A 14,968-nucleotide genomic window follows, 5' to 3' on the forward strand; every position below is an offset into this window, starting at 1 on the left:
GAGAAAGGACCATGAAGGAAAGGCAAACCAAGCATGGTACGGCATTCCATTTCATGCAAGTCACCCTGCACTGAAGGAAGACTGAAAACCTAGCTGTACCATTGCTAGAAGGTGATCAGGGCAGACAGTCATATTTAGCTGCAAACACACACAAATTCAGGGAAAAATTCCCACAAACCCAAACTAAACTCCTTCACACAGAAAGAAGTAATCAGTTTTTAAAAGTTGTTTAAGTATTAGAAGTTCAAGAGACTCCACTGAGAAAGGAAGAAACTTGAGGGAGGGTTCCAGGATTAGCAGTTCTATCTTCCCCTACAGTTACTTTGATTCAAAATGCAAACTATTAATTCAAAATGCAAACTATTGCTTTACTCAAAAGAAGACTAAGGGGGGAAGTATACATGGAATGTTGAAGCCATGTGTTACAAATGATGAATTCAATATAACTGATGCCTCACTAATTCAGATTGTGGCCTTAAATTGCTCCTCAAGACTTGCAAACCCCAAAGAGGAAGCATCTGGTCAAAGAAAGGCTCACAAACTCACTGAAGTCTTTATCGATGAGCCTCATTTCAATTAAAAAACAACAACACAGTTACACCTTACTGGGTAAATGTAAGGTCCATCAAGTTCTGCATTCCGTTTTGAGTGGCAGGAGGTCAGCTGTTTCTGGAACCTCATGAACAGGGAGGGTGACTGCCATACCATTTTGCCCCATTAGCTTCGACTCAGAAGTATCTTGCCTCTGGACATGGGAAGTTTTATTTGAATGTCATGACTCCCCTTTGATATGCATGTACTCTCTAAATATGTCATTCTATGCAAGAGGTAGCGATAGGCATTTAGCGATTTCCCTTTATGAAATTTGAATCTACCACTAATGAATTTCACTGGGTACCATTAGTTGAATAAAAAAGGGGCTACTGGTATTCCTTTACCTTTTTTCTTTCACCATTCACAATCATATGACTTTCCTCCTAGTGAAGTGCTTCAAATAGCTCCATGTTAGAAAACACTGTAATTCCCTTTCTGAACCTTTTTCAGTTCTGTTTTTTTTTTAATGGGGCCTTCAAGAATTGTACACTGTATCCTAACTGTAGTTGTGCCAAAGAAAGCATCATATTGGCTGTTCTATATTCCATGGAGTGGTGGGAAAGAAAGACAAAACGAGTATTTTCTCTCTGTGCCATGTACACTGATGTAAGAAAAAATGGCTCCAATCCCATGTGTTAACAACAGGCGGCCAGTTTAGTATTAGACCCCCATCAAACGATGCAACCAGACAACTCAGCAAGAGACAGATGAGCATCTCAGTGCTGATTGATGTGCCTTCATACTGGCAACAGGCACAGAAGGCTACTCATGTGTATCGATCACTCTTTACTCAATTAAGGTGTTTGGAAATTTATTCTGTCCCCTCAAGTAGGCAGCTATGAGACACGAGGTTCAGGATGACAGAACATTAGTACATGACAACAACAAATTGAAAAAAAATATATAATTTTTCCTCAAATAAATATCACTTAAGATTTTAATAGTATTTATGCTGCAATCATAGGGGTTTGATACTTACTTTCCATTAAGAGGATTTAAACTGGTTAACTAAGTTTTAATGTGAGCATTCCGAGCTGGAACTGAACCAGAAAGTTCAAAAATATTCAATTTGATTTTTAAATAAAAAAATCCTTCAGTTCTCCAGTCAAGAACTAGGATGCCATACAGGGGGGAGGGGGTTTAACCTGAGTGGCTCAGTACAATAAGGAACTCAAAGCCGGAGCCCATTAGGAGATCACAGTGCACCTCCTTAGAATGTCAAATTAAGGGAGCAAATGTACTCCTGTGCATAAGAATGTGTGCTTGCATGTACAAGAGTACTGACACCTGAAAATGCCCCACAGAACTCTGCACTGTTTACTTTTGCTCACATGAATGAGACTGTAGCTGGCCCTTCCAGCAGCGGCCTTCCTACACATTCTGTAAACTACTACACTGCAGCCCTATAACCTTTGCCTTGACATTGGATGATGAAACAAAGGAGAAATGCCATTTAGTCACCAAGATTAAAGCTACTTCTCAGTGAGGCAGCATTACGTGAAACAATTCCAGGGAAAGCCAATGAGTCACTATCCTACATATCTCCGCGTGTGTCACTTGCTCCATACAAACATTTTAACCTTAAAATATGAACAGCTTCTTGCAAATAACTACAAAACCAGAGGCTTTTAAAAATGCCACATCGGGGAGCTAGTACAATTGACTTTGTCTTGGCTTTCCATGTTCTATTAATTTATGCAGAGTATTTAACAGCTGGGACTTGCCAAGACAGCGATCACCTACCAATTACTGTAGCATTGAAGATTCCAAATTTTACAGTTCTTTTAAATAAGAAATTTGATGCAAATCTAACCTTCGCTTCTGGCTATAAGAGAATCAAATGGTCAAAAAATGTAGACAAATTAGCTAAAGAATTTTTTTAGATCGAAAAGATTCTCCACCGCCATGATGAAATGATCAATGATGCGCACTCTGAAACCGTCTTGGAATCCTACTGAAAATGAACTGGTTCCATCTTATTCAGGCTGCCAAACTTAAAGACGCCTCACTCTTTTGGAACACTGTCTCAGGTGGATTCCAGACAGATGGTCCAAAACCACACGGTAAGATAACTGCAAAAACCCGGGAGACTCACTTTTCCACATTCTGTGATACAGAGCCTGCTCAGAACTCTTCCTTGCTCACTAAATTGGGAAATCTCCCTCTCTGGCCCCCAGTTACTTCTGCTGAGATCAAAAGGCTTAAAGGCCTATTAAAATTAGGGGAAGCCCCAGGGAATGATATGAACCCTCCAGAATCGATGAAAGCGGATATCAAATGGTGGGCTCCACCCCTCGCCACTCTTTTTACTCATATTGACCGAACAGCTCGGATCCCCAGAGGCTGGAATACGGCCATCAAAATCCTGATATATAAAAAAGGGGAGAAATCAGATCCATCTAACTACCATCCAATCAGCTTCCTAAGTGTGGTAGGTAAGCTCTACGCAAGACATCTATGTTGGACGCTATGGGACTGGCTTGATAAGGAGAACATTTTAGTCAAGGAACAGGCAGGCTTTAGAAGTGGCCACTCTACTATGGATCAATGTCTGATTGTACAACACCTGAAATACACCTCCAGGCCACACAGAGCTCTTTATGCAGCCTTTGTAGATTATAAAATGGCATTTGACAGTATATCACACAACAGACAATGGTCAAAACTAGAAGCTTCTACAATAGACCGTAGATTGCTTCTACTCATCCGCATATTGCATGAGAATAACCATATATCAGTAAGATGTAACTCCCAAGGCCACCTAACTCACACAATCCCAGTAAGGAGAGGCGTAAAACAAGGCTGCATTCTCACCCCTTTACGGTTTAATTTTTACATTAACTCCAGTCTCTATCCAACCCTAACTTCCACACTCCCAATGTGGAAAGTAGATCCATTGTCACACTATTATACGCAGATGATACTGTCATCCTTTCCATCTCCAAAGGAGGACTATAAAGAGCCCTTTGGACACTTGCGGTGTAAGAAGGAGCACTTAACAATCAACCTCTCAAAAACTAAGATAGTTGCTTTCTCCAAAAAGAACTCCAATCATAGATGGCAGATTGATGGTCACAAGATTGAGCAAGTCAAAATGTTTACATATTTAGGAGTGGTGTTCCAGTCATCCGGCTCATGGTCAGCACTGTTATCTGAGGCAGCCCAAAGATCAGTCACAGCATCTTCAAGATTCTTTTTTACAAAAGGGGGCTCCCACATACCCTGCGCATTGCAAGTTTTTAAAGGAAAAGTGATCCCACAACTTTAGGTATGGCTCCCAGATATGTTTATATAAACATCATCATAAACTAGAAGTAATTCAATCCAAATTCCTCAGATCTTTATTTGGAGTACCTCGTTGTATCTCAAATTCCTTACTTAGGCTAGAAGCAGGATTGGAATCTGTAGAAATAAACGGTTGGTTTCAAGCTATAAACCTTTGGCTTAAGCTAAACCTAGCTCCGTCCGGATTAACTTCGTTAATCCTCGCTGATAATTTCCCCTCAAGGTGGCTGAGAGCAATAGAGGAGCAACTTTGCCGCCTTGGCTATAGTAGCATGACCCTACTACAACTTGGATACCAAAGAGCTAAAACATTAATTAAGCAAAGGCTATGAGATACTGCTCTTCAAATTGACAGATCGTGTGCCCTTTTTTTGCCAGAAGTGAAAGATCGTAATAAAAACTTTGCACCTTCAAACTATCTTTATATATTGGAATTTCCTAAGCAGCAAAGAGCTTTTACCCTAGCGCGACCTAATGCACTCCCATCCGCTCCTACTGAAGGGAGATATGCATGTATTCTATATGCTCAGCACCTCTGCCCCTGCCAGTTGGGCAAGGTAGAAACTATTGAACATGTCTTATCGGACTGCTGCTTTGATCAGATCAGAACCAGGCTTATTAGCCCAATATTTCACAACTATCAAATTCCTTGCTGTTCTAATGACACCACCTTTAAGATGGCAAAATTCTGTACAGTGGTATGTTTAATAAGGCAGAAGAAGGTAGCCTAAGTATTATTAATTTTAAAATGCATTATTTTAATAATAGCACTTTCTGTATAGAAATTTAGGTGTATCTAAATGTAATTTCTGTTATTTTACCTTATTATAACTGCATGTAAGTACGTATGTATATATGTGGTTATGCCTATGTCTGTAATATTGGAATAGAGCACAGTAGCCATGTACCCAGATTAGGGATTTACTATTTTAGATTAGAGATTTATCATTTTATTGTAATGGTAGCATTTGATAGTTTTAGCATGATTGGCTCCATATCAGCTGTTACTGGTCTTTGACTGCAAATAAATATTATGTATGTAAAAATGCCACATAGTATACAAGAGCTGAAAAAAGCCCAGATGCCTAAAAATGAGGCAACAGTTCAGAACTGACTTTTCCCTCATTTCACCTAAGCACAGGGTCAACAAGTAGTAACTTGAAATAATTTCACAGGAATCTGAAACATTTTTAAATTGAGAGATTGCTTTCTACAGCATTTAATCCAAGGGTGTCAAGCATAAGGCCCGCGGGCAGGATCTGGCCCCTTGAGAGCTCTTATCTGGCCCAGAAGCCCTCCACTCTCGATCGAGGCTGGCAAGACATGGCCTAACCCAACCAAGTGGCATTTATGTCATATCTGGCCCTCCTAACAATTGAGCCGATACCCCTGATTTAATCTCTCCAGGCTTTTACCCTCAAGAAATGTTTACTATTAAAAAGAAGGAATTCCCAGTATGTTTTGCTAAAACTTTGATAATTTCTGATGATTTGTTGTAATTTTAAAAATCTTTTACAGTTACTTCCTACCAATACTGTGCCAGATTGGTATTCCCTATCTATATTGCACCAGCACACAATGTGACATTACATGTGAGTGCACACACACAAAGTTGGCCAATAATGCAAATTAATGCAAGATTTGATCCCTTCAAGATGCGGTACATGGTTTCATTAACCACACTTACAAACACCCAATACAGTATCTCTCCTTATATAGAGCAGCTCAACCATAAGTCTGGAAAAAAACAATTCCCAGAAGAAATCCTTACATCTTCCAGGAAACCATCCACTTATTTGAACTGTCCCTGTAGTTCTGCACAATACTAGTATCTTTCTGGGGGGGAAACACCTTGACCGTGCCTTACTAAGATAATTTATGGGTATTTGTTATTTAATCGTCCAAAGAAAAATTGGGCTTGATTGAGACGTGCTGAAAGGTTTAAATACAAAAATTCCAAGGATAAAAACTCTGTCATTTCTAATGGAAGCCCACAACAGGATCTCTGTCATTTCTAATGGAAGCCCACAACAAGAGCTAGGGGAGACGCCACAGCTCAGAGGCAGAGAATCTGCTGGGCATGAAGAAAGTCCCAGGTTCAGTCTCTGGCATGTCCAGTTAAAAGGATCAGGCAATAGGTGATGTGTAAGCTTGAAAGCAGCAGGCACTCTGAGTAGACAATACTGTCCATCATGGACCAATGGTGTGTAAAGCAGCTGACCTTTAAATTCCATAACTATGTGAAAATTGCAATTTTATAAAACAGTAAAATTAGATTCGATTTGATAGGGCAGTAAGTATTGCATGTATTTCAATTTTCCCCCAAATTTTTATTCCCCCCACCCCGCGGCTTCAAAATTTCTGGAAATTTTACATCTCCAGTCATATCATCATAATCACAAGATACAAAAAGAATAAGCTCACACAAAAACTTAACTTCTGTAAGACTTCGTTTACTATAATGGTGAGGGTTTAAAGGTCATACTTCCACATTGGGAAGAAGACTGTACTATGCTTCTAGACATAGGTTTTTCCTGGAAGTTCACTAATAAAAGCTTAACATCTACTGAAGACAACTGTATAGATATTCAATAACTGTATGAAGGCATAAAGCAGAAGTCTCATGTTAACCTTTGCAACTCATCTGATCACACATTAAATGAGCCTTAAGAGTTAAGCAAACCCGAACACTTTTCATACTGGTACGCACACACCATTTCATATACAAATTTAAGAAGATATCAAATACAATTCCCTGCAGAAGCTTCTGGAATGATGCTCTTGCAATATAATTTTTAATCCTTCTTTATCAATAATGAATATTTCTAAAGTGTTGATGTTCTGAGAGCATTATTTGCTCTTAAAACCCCCCCTCCAATTATATGCACCTTCCTATACGGGATCTGTTTTTATTTCTACTTCTAAGGTAATATGAGCATCCCAATAATTTACAAAAGGGACATTCATCCCAGCATACTCATCAAGGCCAAAATATACACTGGCACTACACGTTCCAGCAGTTGGGGGAAACAAGAAAGAATCTCCTGTTGGGCTGCATTATCTTGCATTATCAATATTTAAGTCTTCTACTTTAGTTTTGAGGGATTTTGTTAAAATAAAGCTAACTAATAATCACCATTTCCTCCTATCCTCACACTGCTCACTCCAAGTTTTCTTCCTCCACTCCTTACCCTAGGGAAACTTAATCTACTCTGGTGATTATAAATCATCACTGCTCAATTCTGCAATTGCCTTACCAAGATCTCTTTGTAGATGAGTCATCACTAGTTCAAACTCTTATCACTTATCTCTCCCTCCTTCAGTCCAAGAAAAAGTAACATCAAGATTTTCCTCAGCTATCTGACTACCTCAGTTTTTATGTATGCAAGACATTTGTGACCCACCCTCAATTGATTCAGGAGCACCTGCATTTTTTTCTCTTTTGTTCACTGGTACAATGGGCAAATTCATACCAAAACAGCTCTACTATACCATTCCACAGATCCAGAGCTACTCTCCCCTAGTTTATTTGTATTTATTTATTTCGTTCATTTGTACCCCACCTTTCCCCCCAATGGAGATCCAAAGCAGTTGACATTGTTCTCCTCTCCTCCATTTTATCTTCACAACAACTCTGTGAGGTAGATTAGGATGAGTATTTGACTGGCCCAAGGTCACCCAGTGAGCTTCTATGATACGAGTGGGGATTCGAACCCAGCTTTCCCAGATACTAGTCCGACACGCTTAACCACTACACCACACTGGAGAGTGTTGCTTCCATGCCAAGGAGGCAACACAGACAAACCCACAGATTCAATATACAGTAGATCACTTAAGTCAACTGGAGTAGAAACATTTATAGCCAAAAAAACCTCTCTACTTTCCTACTTTAACACCTAGCATAAAATCACGTAACATTATTCAGTGGAGGAACAAACCCCAGAGCTAAATTGTTTCCTAAGAAAATGGTACCACGTAAGCAGAACAAAAAACTGATTCGCTACATAGGTGTAGATTCAAGAATAGAGCCAGCGTAGTGTAGTGGTTATAATGCCAAATTAGCATGGGGGAGATGAGTTCAAAGTCCTTACTGAACCATGAAGATCACCGACAGACCTTGGCCAGTCCCTCTCCCAAGCACAAACGGAAGGGAGATCCAGAGTTAACCAAGTCCTTGACTCATTTACAGTGAGAGATGTACTACAGAAATACTGCTAGAAATTCAGAGCACAGGTTACAAACAACAGTGAGTCACAATGCACCAGTCCATACTGAAGTATCAAAACATGAGAAATTCAGACCTAATCTAATTAGGCGAAACGTGGAGGCAACAAACGGATGTCTTAGAGTCCATGACCCTCCCAACCTTTGACCAGTCAAATTATCTTTGTGAGGAATTTGAGAGAAAGTTTGGATTTCTCCCTTTTGCTGAAAAAGCAGGTTAATGAAGCAGCATGAGTGCATTCGTTCATTTGCACTTGGTTCATAAATCAATCCATATTTGGACTCCTGCCATACTAGCCACACCAATTTATATGGCCCAGGCTAGCCTGATCTCGTCAGATCTCAGAAGCTAAGCAGGGTCAGCCCTGGTTAGTATTTGGATGGGAGACCACCAAGGAATACCAGGGTTGCTGTGCAGAGGAAGGCACTGGCAAACCACCTCTGTTAGTCTCTTGCCATGAAAACCCCAAAAGGGGTCGCCATAAGTTGGCTGCGACTTGACGGCACTTTACACACACACACACACACACACACACACACACAAAGTTAACACTAGACAACACACTCTACATGGTGCTACTCTTGAATCAAAGTTGGGACCACAAGGGTCATCTAGTCCAATCCCTTGCACAATGCAGGAAATTCGCAACTACCTCCCCCCCACAAACCCCCAGTGGCCCATAATCCATGCCCAGAAGATGGCCAAGATGCCCTCCCTCTCATCATCTGCTTATGGTCATAGAATCAGCATTGCTGACAGATGGCCATCTAGCCTCTGCTTAAAAACCTCCAGGGGAGCTTACCACCTCCCGAGGAAGCCTGTTCCACCGAAAAACTGCTCTGAGGACTATTTGGAAGCTTCAGCTGATACAAAATGCTGCAGTTGGACTAACACCACATCATATTACACCTGTTTGGCAAGCATTGCATGGACTACCTATTTGTTTTCAGACTTTTAAAAATGTACTTATTTCGTTCCTTTATACCCCATCTTTCTCCCCTAATAAAGACCCAAAGTGGCTTACATTATTCTCCTCTCCATCTTATCCTCACAACAACCCTGTAAGGTAGGTTAGGCTGAAAGAGTGACTGGCCCAAGCTCGCCCAGCAAGCTTTCATGGAACAAGTGGGGATTCAAACCTGGGTCTCCCAGATACGAGTCTGACACTCTTAACCATTATACCACACTGGTACTGGTTCTTTGGAGACAAAGGCCCACATATCAGCAAAATCACCTCTCCGTTACTTCTTAGTAACAGTTAACTTGGCCAACCATGGCCGTTCTGTGGTGGGAAAGCCTTCCTGAGTACATGAGGGAGGACCATGCTTTGATTGCTTTGTGGCTGCTGCTGACTGGCTAAATTACTTTCAAGGGCTTTTCAAAATATAATCAGATCAACCAGTTTGGTCTCTATATCACCATGCCTGTTTTAGTTATTTTTAATTTTGGTTCATGTGTTTCAGGTTTGCTGTCTATCTTATTTTATTGTAACCCACCGCAATGCCCTTGGGAGAGAGGCAGGACAGAAATCTTCTGAATGAATTAAATAAATATATTACTGTTTTTCGTTTTAGGAGCCCAAGTAGAAGACAAATAGTAATACACAGCTGTATATTCTAAGACACTTCATATACATTATTTCAGTAACCTGAAGTAGGCAGAATTGGAAGGGACCACAAGGGTCATCTAGTCCAATCCCTTGCACAATGCAGGAAATTCGCAACTACCTCCCCCCCATATTGCAGATGAGGAACTTCGACCGAGAATGACAACTGCCTTAAGACTACCTAGTTAATTCAAACAATTGCTCTCTGACCTTCTTCGCCATTTTTTTGTGCTGTCAAGTCACAGCTCACTTATGGCAACTCAGTAGGCTTTTCAACGCAAGAAATGTTTGGAGATGGTTTGCCGTTGCCTGCCTCTGCGTCACGACTGGTGCTCCTTGGAGGTTGCCCATCCAAATTCTAACCATGGCCAACCCTGCTTAGCTTCTGAGGTCTGATGAGATCAGGCCCCGGTCAAGCGTGTGTGTGTGTGTGTGTGTGTGTGTGTGTGTGTGTGTGTGTGTGTAAAAAGTGCAGTCAAGTCACAGCTGATTTATGGCAATCACTTAAGGCAAGAAACGATCAGAGGTGGTTTGCCAACACCTTCCTCTGCATAGCAACCCTGGTATTCTTGGTGGTCTCCCAGCCAAATACTAACCAAGGTTTATCTAGATTTCAGTAAGGCTTTTGATAAGGTTCCACATAGTATTCTAGTTGACAAATTGGGAAAATGCTTATTAAATTTGCAGATGATACTAAATTGAGAGGGGTTGCAAATACGGTAGAAGACAGAGCCAAGATACAGGATGATCTTGACAGGCTGGAGAATTGGGCTAACACTAAAAAAATGCACTTCAACAAAGACAAATGTAAAGTTCAGCATTTAGGAAGGAAAAATCAAATGCATAATTATAGGATTGGGGAGACTTGTTTGAGCAGTAGTGTGTGCGAAAAGGATCTTGGGGTCTTAGTAGACCAAACACTGAGCATGAGTCAGCAGTGTGATGCGGTAACTAAAAAGGCAAATGTGGTATTGGGCTGCATCAATAGAAGTATAGTGTCCTGACAGATCACGCGATGGTATCGCTTTACTCTGCTCTGTTTAGACCTCACCTAGAGTACTGTGTTCAGTTTTGGGCACTGCAATTTAAGAAAGATGTAGACAAGCTGGAACGTGTCCAGAGGAGGGCAACAAAGATAGTGAGGGGTCTGGAGACCAAGTCCTATGAGGAAAGGTTGACGGAGCTGGGTATGCTTAGCTTGAAGAGGAGAAGACTGAGAGGAGATATGATAACCATCTTCAAGTACTTGAAGGGCTGTCATATAGAGGATGGTGCCAAGTTGTTTTCTGTTGCCCCAGAGGGTCAGACCAGAACCAACGGTTGAAATTAAATCAAAAGAGTTTCCGTATAGACATTAGGAAGAATTTTCTAACAGTTAGAGCGGTTCCTTAGTGAAACAGGCTTCCTCAGGAGGTAGCGAGCTCTCCTTCCCTGGAGGTTTTTAAGAGGAGGTTAGATGGCCATTTGTCAGCAATGCCGATTCTGTGACCTTAGGCAGATGATGAGAGGTCTGGTCACTGCGGGTGTGGGGGGGAGGTAGTTGTGAGATTCCTGCATTGTGCAGGGGGTTGGAAGGGACCACCAGGGTCATCTAGTCCAACTCTATGATTCTATGACCCTGCTTAGCTTCTGAGATCTGAAAAGATCAGGCTAGCCTAGGGCTATCCAGGTCAGGCGATTACACTATACCACCTGAAGCTATTCAGTTTCTCTACAGCACTTTCAGTAGAAACATCAAAGGTTTTCAGCAACCAAATAGAGCCTGGGAGATCTAGAGTAATTTAAGTGAGAATTTATGTAACTGGGGTTTGTAAACAAGCATTACATTTTTTGACCAATAGCTTGACACAGGATAACACTGACATATGACTGCATTTCATACTGGATTCAACTTCTGTGTTAACAAATATTTTGTGAAGCATCCATGTACACAGGTGTTACACTTGAACTATATTCTTATCTATTTTGCTGTCTCTAATGCAGTCTTCATGTGGGAATAAAGTCTGTAGTTAATCCTTACCCATAATTAAACAGACAACACACAACAGAAGCACTACTCCATAGTTAGAACAGAAGTAGTTACACCAAACCCTAGAACTGTCCCCACTACCCTTTTTAATAGGCCACCTATGAAGCAGAGCTCTCTGGCTTGATGCTTCAGCAATCTTGATGTACAGGTATGGCACCATGAACCCCAATTCCAGTTTTGGCCAGTTTGTTTGTGACTTATGGCAACCCCGTAGAGTTTCAATGCAAGAGATCTTGGAGGTCTCCCATCCAAATACTAGCCAGAATCAGGGCTGAGACTGTGTGCCTTGCCCAAGGTCACCCAGCAAAGTTTCCATGATGAGTGGAGATTTGAACCTGGGTTTCCCAGGCACTAGTCTGACACTTTAACAACTACACCAGCAATTCAACGGAACCTGATTTTTGCAGGATGTGAAATTAGCTTCAGAAGTAAACCTGACTTTATCCCCAAAGGGCATGATGTACAAGCTACTGGCCCTGTTTACTAAATATAATTAATAAGGGCAAAGCAGATGTATTCTACTGTGCACAAAATCCTGTTACATGGGAATATGTCTCTACAAATGCAGCAGTATTTATGAAACCTTCTACAGCTTCCATAATTTGGACATATCATGACAACCATGAACATGTTAAGTTTTGAACAATGGCAAAATATGGTCACACTTCCAGAGCTATAGTTTGCTATCTTTTCACCCTTCAACACAAAATAATGAAAATCACCACCGTTATTTTCCATCTTGCATATCTGACTGGAGAACCAGCATGGTGAGGAAAGTCAATGTGGTGTAGTGGCTAGGGTGTTGGACTAGGAACTGAGACAGGCAGGTTCAAATTATGACCCTGCCACAAAGGTTTGCTGGATGACCTTGGGCCAATCACACATTCTCAACCTAACCTACATTGTTGTTGTGAGAACAGAATTAACAATGTGAGCTACTTGGGATGCTGTTGGGAAGAAATGCAGGGTATAAATGAATTAAATACAGTATTCAGTCCCCAAAAGGTCTCTTGGAAAGGGGTGTTTTTTTATATTATAGTTTTCCTGAAACCATGAAGAAGAATTTGATTTGGACATACATACTGGCATATTGAATCATGAATGACATGCAATTATTTTTGTCCAACCAAAAGCAGAGAAACATGTCCATTAAAAAACTGAAAAGTGATATATAAACAACAAAGGCCTAATCTACAACGCTGCAGATTGGAATGTACCACTTTAGAAGGTAAGGAGGCGGTCACCTTTTTAGCATTGTCTTTCATGAAAAAGCTCCTGCCCCCATCCAAAAAACACAATTAATTGGGGGTAAAGCGAGGTAGCACCTCTCTCCCAAATATGCCAGATGTTTAACTTGGAGTCCTTTAAAAAAAAAAAATCCAGGAAGCATTCAAAAGTAGCATTCCCCCTCCCTTGCAGTCTGATGTGGTGCATGCAATCCACTCCAGGATTCTACCACCTCTTCTGCATGTGTAGACCAGGCCTAAATTATCAGTGCAGGAGCTACACTGCATTTTCAGTTTTTCATTCAAAACACGTTTCATTCTAGAACAGAAATCTAGTGGCACCTGAAAAGACTCACAGCATTTATTCCAGCATAAATTCTCATGTGTTTAAGAGTTCAGGCCTTTAGGTTGATAGGGACACAAGGTTGGATCCAAAGCACTGTGAGCAAAACAGGACTTTTCCTCCCTTCCTCTTCTCCCTGCAACCCACCACGGTCCCTGTAATTCGGTTCCTCAGGACCAGAGGATTTTTGCATACACTGTGGGGAACAAAGTGGGGGTCAACAGTAGGGAGGGTCAACAAAAATTGTGGTCCCCCCCAAACTGTCATTCAGTTAGCAATGCCTTTATATCAGTAGAGAAGCACCTTTGGATCCAACTTACAGTTTAAATTTTTGTTATGAGGTGTACTCTCAGGTATTTTCCCCTATATTGAGGTGTTTGGGCTGTGCATTGAATTTTTTTTCCATTTTTTGGGTTGTGAGCTCAATTTTTTCCATCTTTGCCCTTTTCTGTTGGAAACTATCCTATTTATTAATACCACTTTTATTTTATGCATTGCATTACGTTGTTCACCATCTTAAGCAGAGGTTTTGTCATCCCCAAAAGTCAGGTAATTAATATACAAACTCTAAATTCCTGAATGCCCTGGTCATCAACTGGGGCTGCATTTTAAAATGAACAAATGCAAAAGGCCAGCAGCATTATGACAAAAATGGACTCTTAAATGCATTCTGCTGTCCCTTTCTTTGCTTTGGAGTGTTTGGTAAAGCTTGCCACCTCATTAGTTCACTCTTACTTCCCCATACCTTCCCCCATGGGAGGTAAAATCAGCCAAAACACAACATAGTGAGATGACTCTACAAAAGCTTCCATTTGCTGCTGGGGGAAGGGGGTGTGCACAGGGAGACAAAATGGCAAAAAACCCAAAAAGCCACACAACACAGAGCTGTTCTGTTAGTAACACAGGAAACCCTTGGGACTGAATTAGGCCTCTAGGCTGCTGGCTGCCTACCTCTAATGTAAAACAGGAGTAAAAACTTTTTTGAGAATGTGTAATAAAGGAAAGGGCCTTTTTCCAACCAGGTCTCTTAACTGGTTTACTAGCCAAATGTTGTGAAGGCTTTTCTGATTGGATGAGAAATCACAACTTGCCTGCTGCCCTACTATGTCCTCAGAGCTTATCTGTTGACCGTGAGCAAAGTACATCATAGCAATAATCCGTCACTCAACTAGGCCAAGCTGATGGAACAACTCTGCCCATTCAATAGTTGTGCAGATAGACAAAGCAGCACTGAATATCTGGTACCCAGTAACAGCTACTTCACCTATAAGCACAATTTTGAAAAGCTCAGATTTTTAAAATGTTACTAAGTTCGTAAGGGAGAAATTTATAAACATTATTTGGGAAGTCATAGTATCATCAAGTGAGACTTAATGCTAATAAATGAAATGCCTGTAAATTGATATGCCAGGATATATAATAGACTAAAGCAGTGTTCCTAACCTAATGGGATGGGAAAGAGAGAAAAAACGTTCAATAAGGCCTTACTAAGAATAACCATGAGTCAGTTTCCACATTTTCAATTTATTTTCTTTTAGCCCACCCTTCCTCCAAAGAGTTTAGGGAGGTATGAATTGTGCTCTCCTTCCACTGTGTCCTCATACCCATCTTTTGTGGAAGGTTAGACTGAAAGAGGATGACTGGCCTAAAATCACAGAGC

General features: G+C 40.9%; 1 protein-coding gene across 2 annotated transcripts in view; it reads right to left on the bottom strand.

Moving 5' to 3' along the window:
- The window catches only part of KANSL1 (KAT8 regulatory NSL complex subunit 1), a 181,775-nt gene that overhangs the window by 163,037 nt on the left and 3,770 nt on the right, over positions 1-14,968 (bottom strand). The gene's annotated exons all lie outside the window — the stretch shown is intronic.

Source organism: Euleptes europaea, chromosome 18, assembly GCF_029931775.1.
Source record: "Euleptes europaea isolate rEulEur1 chromosome 18, rEulEur1.hap1, whole genome shotgun sequence".
NCBI lineage: Eukaryota > Metazoa > Chordata > Lepidosauria > Squamata > Sphaerodactylidae > Euleptes > Euleptes europaea.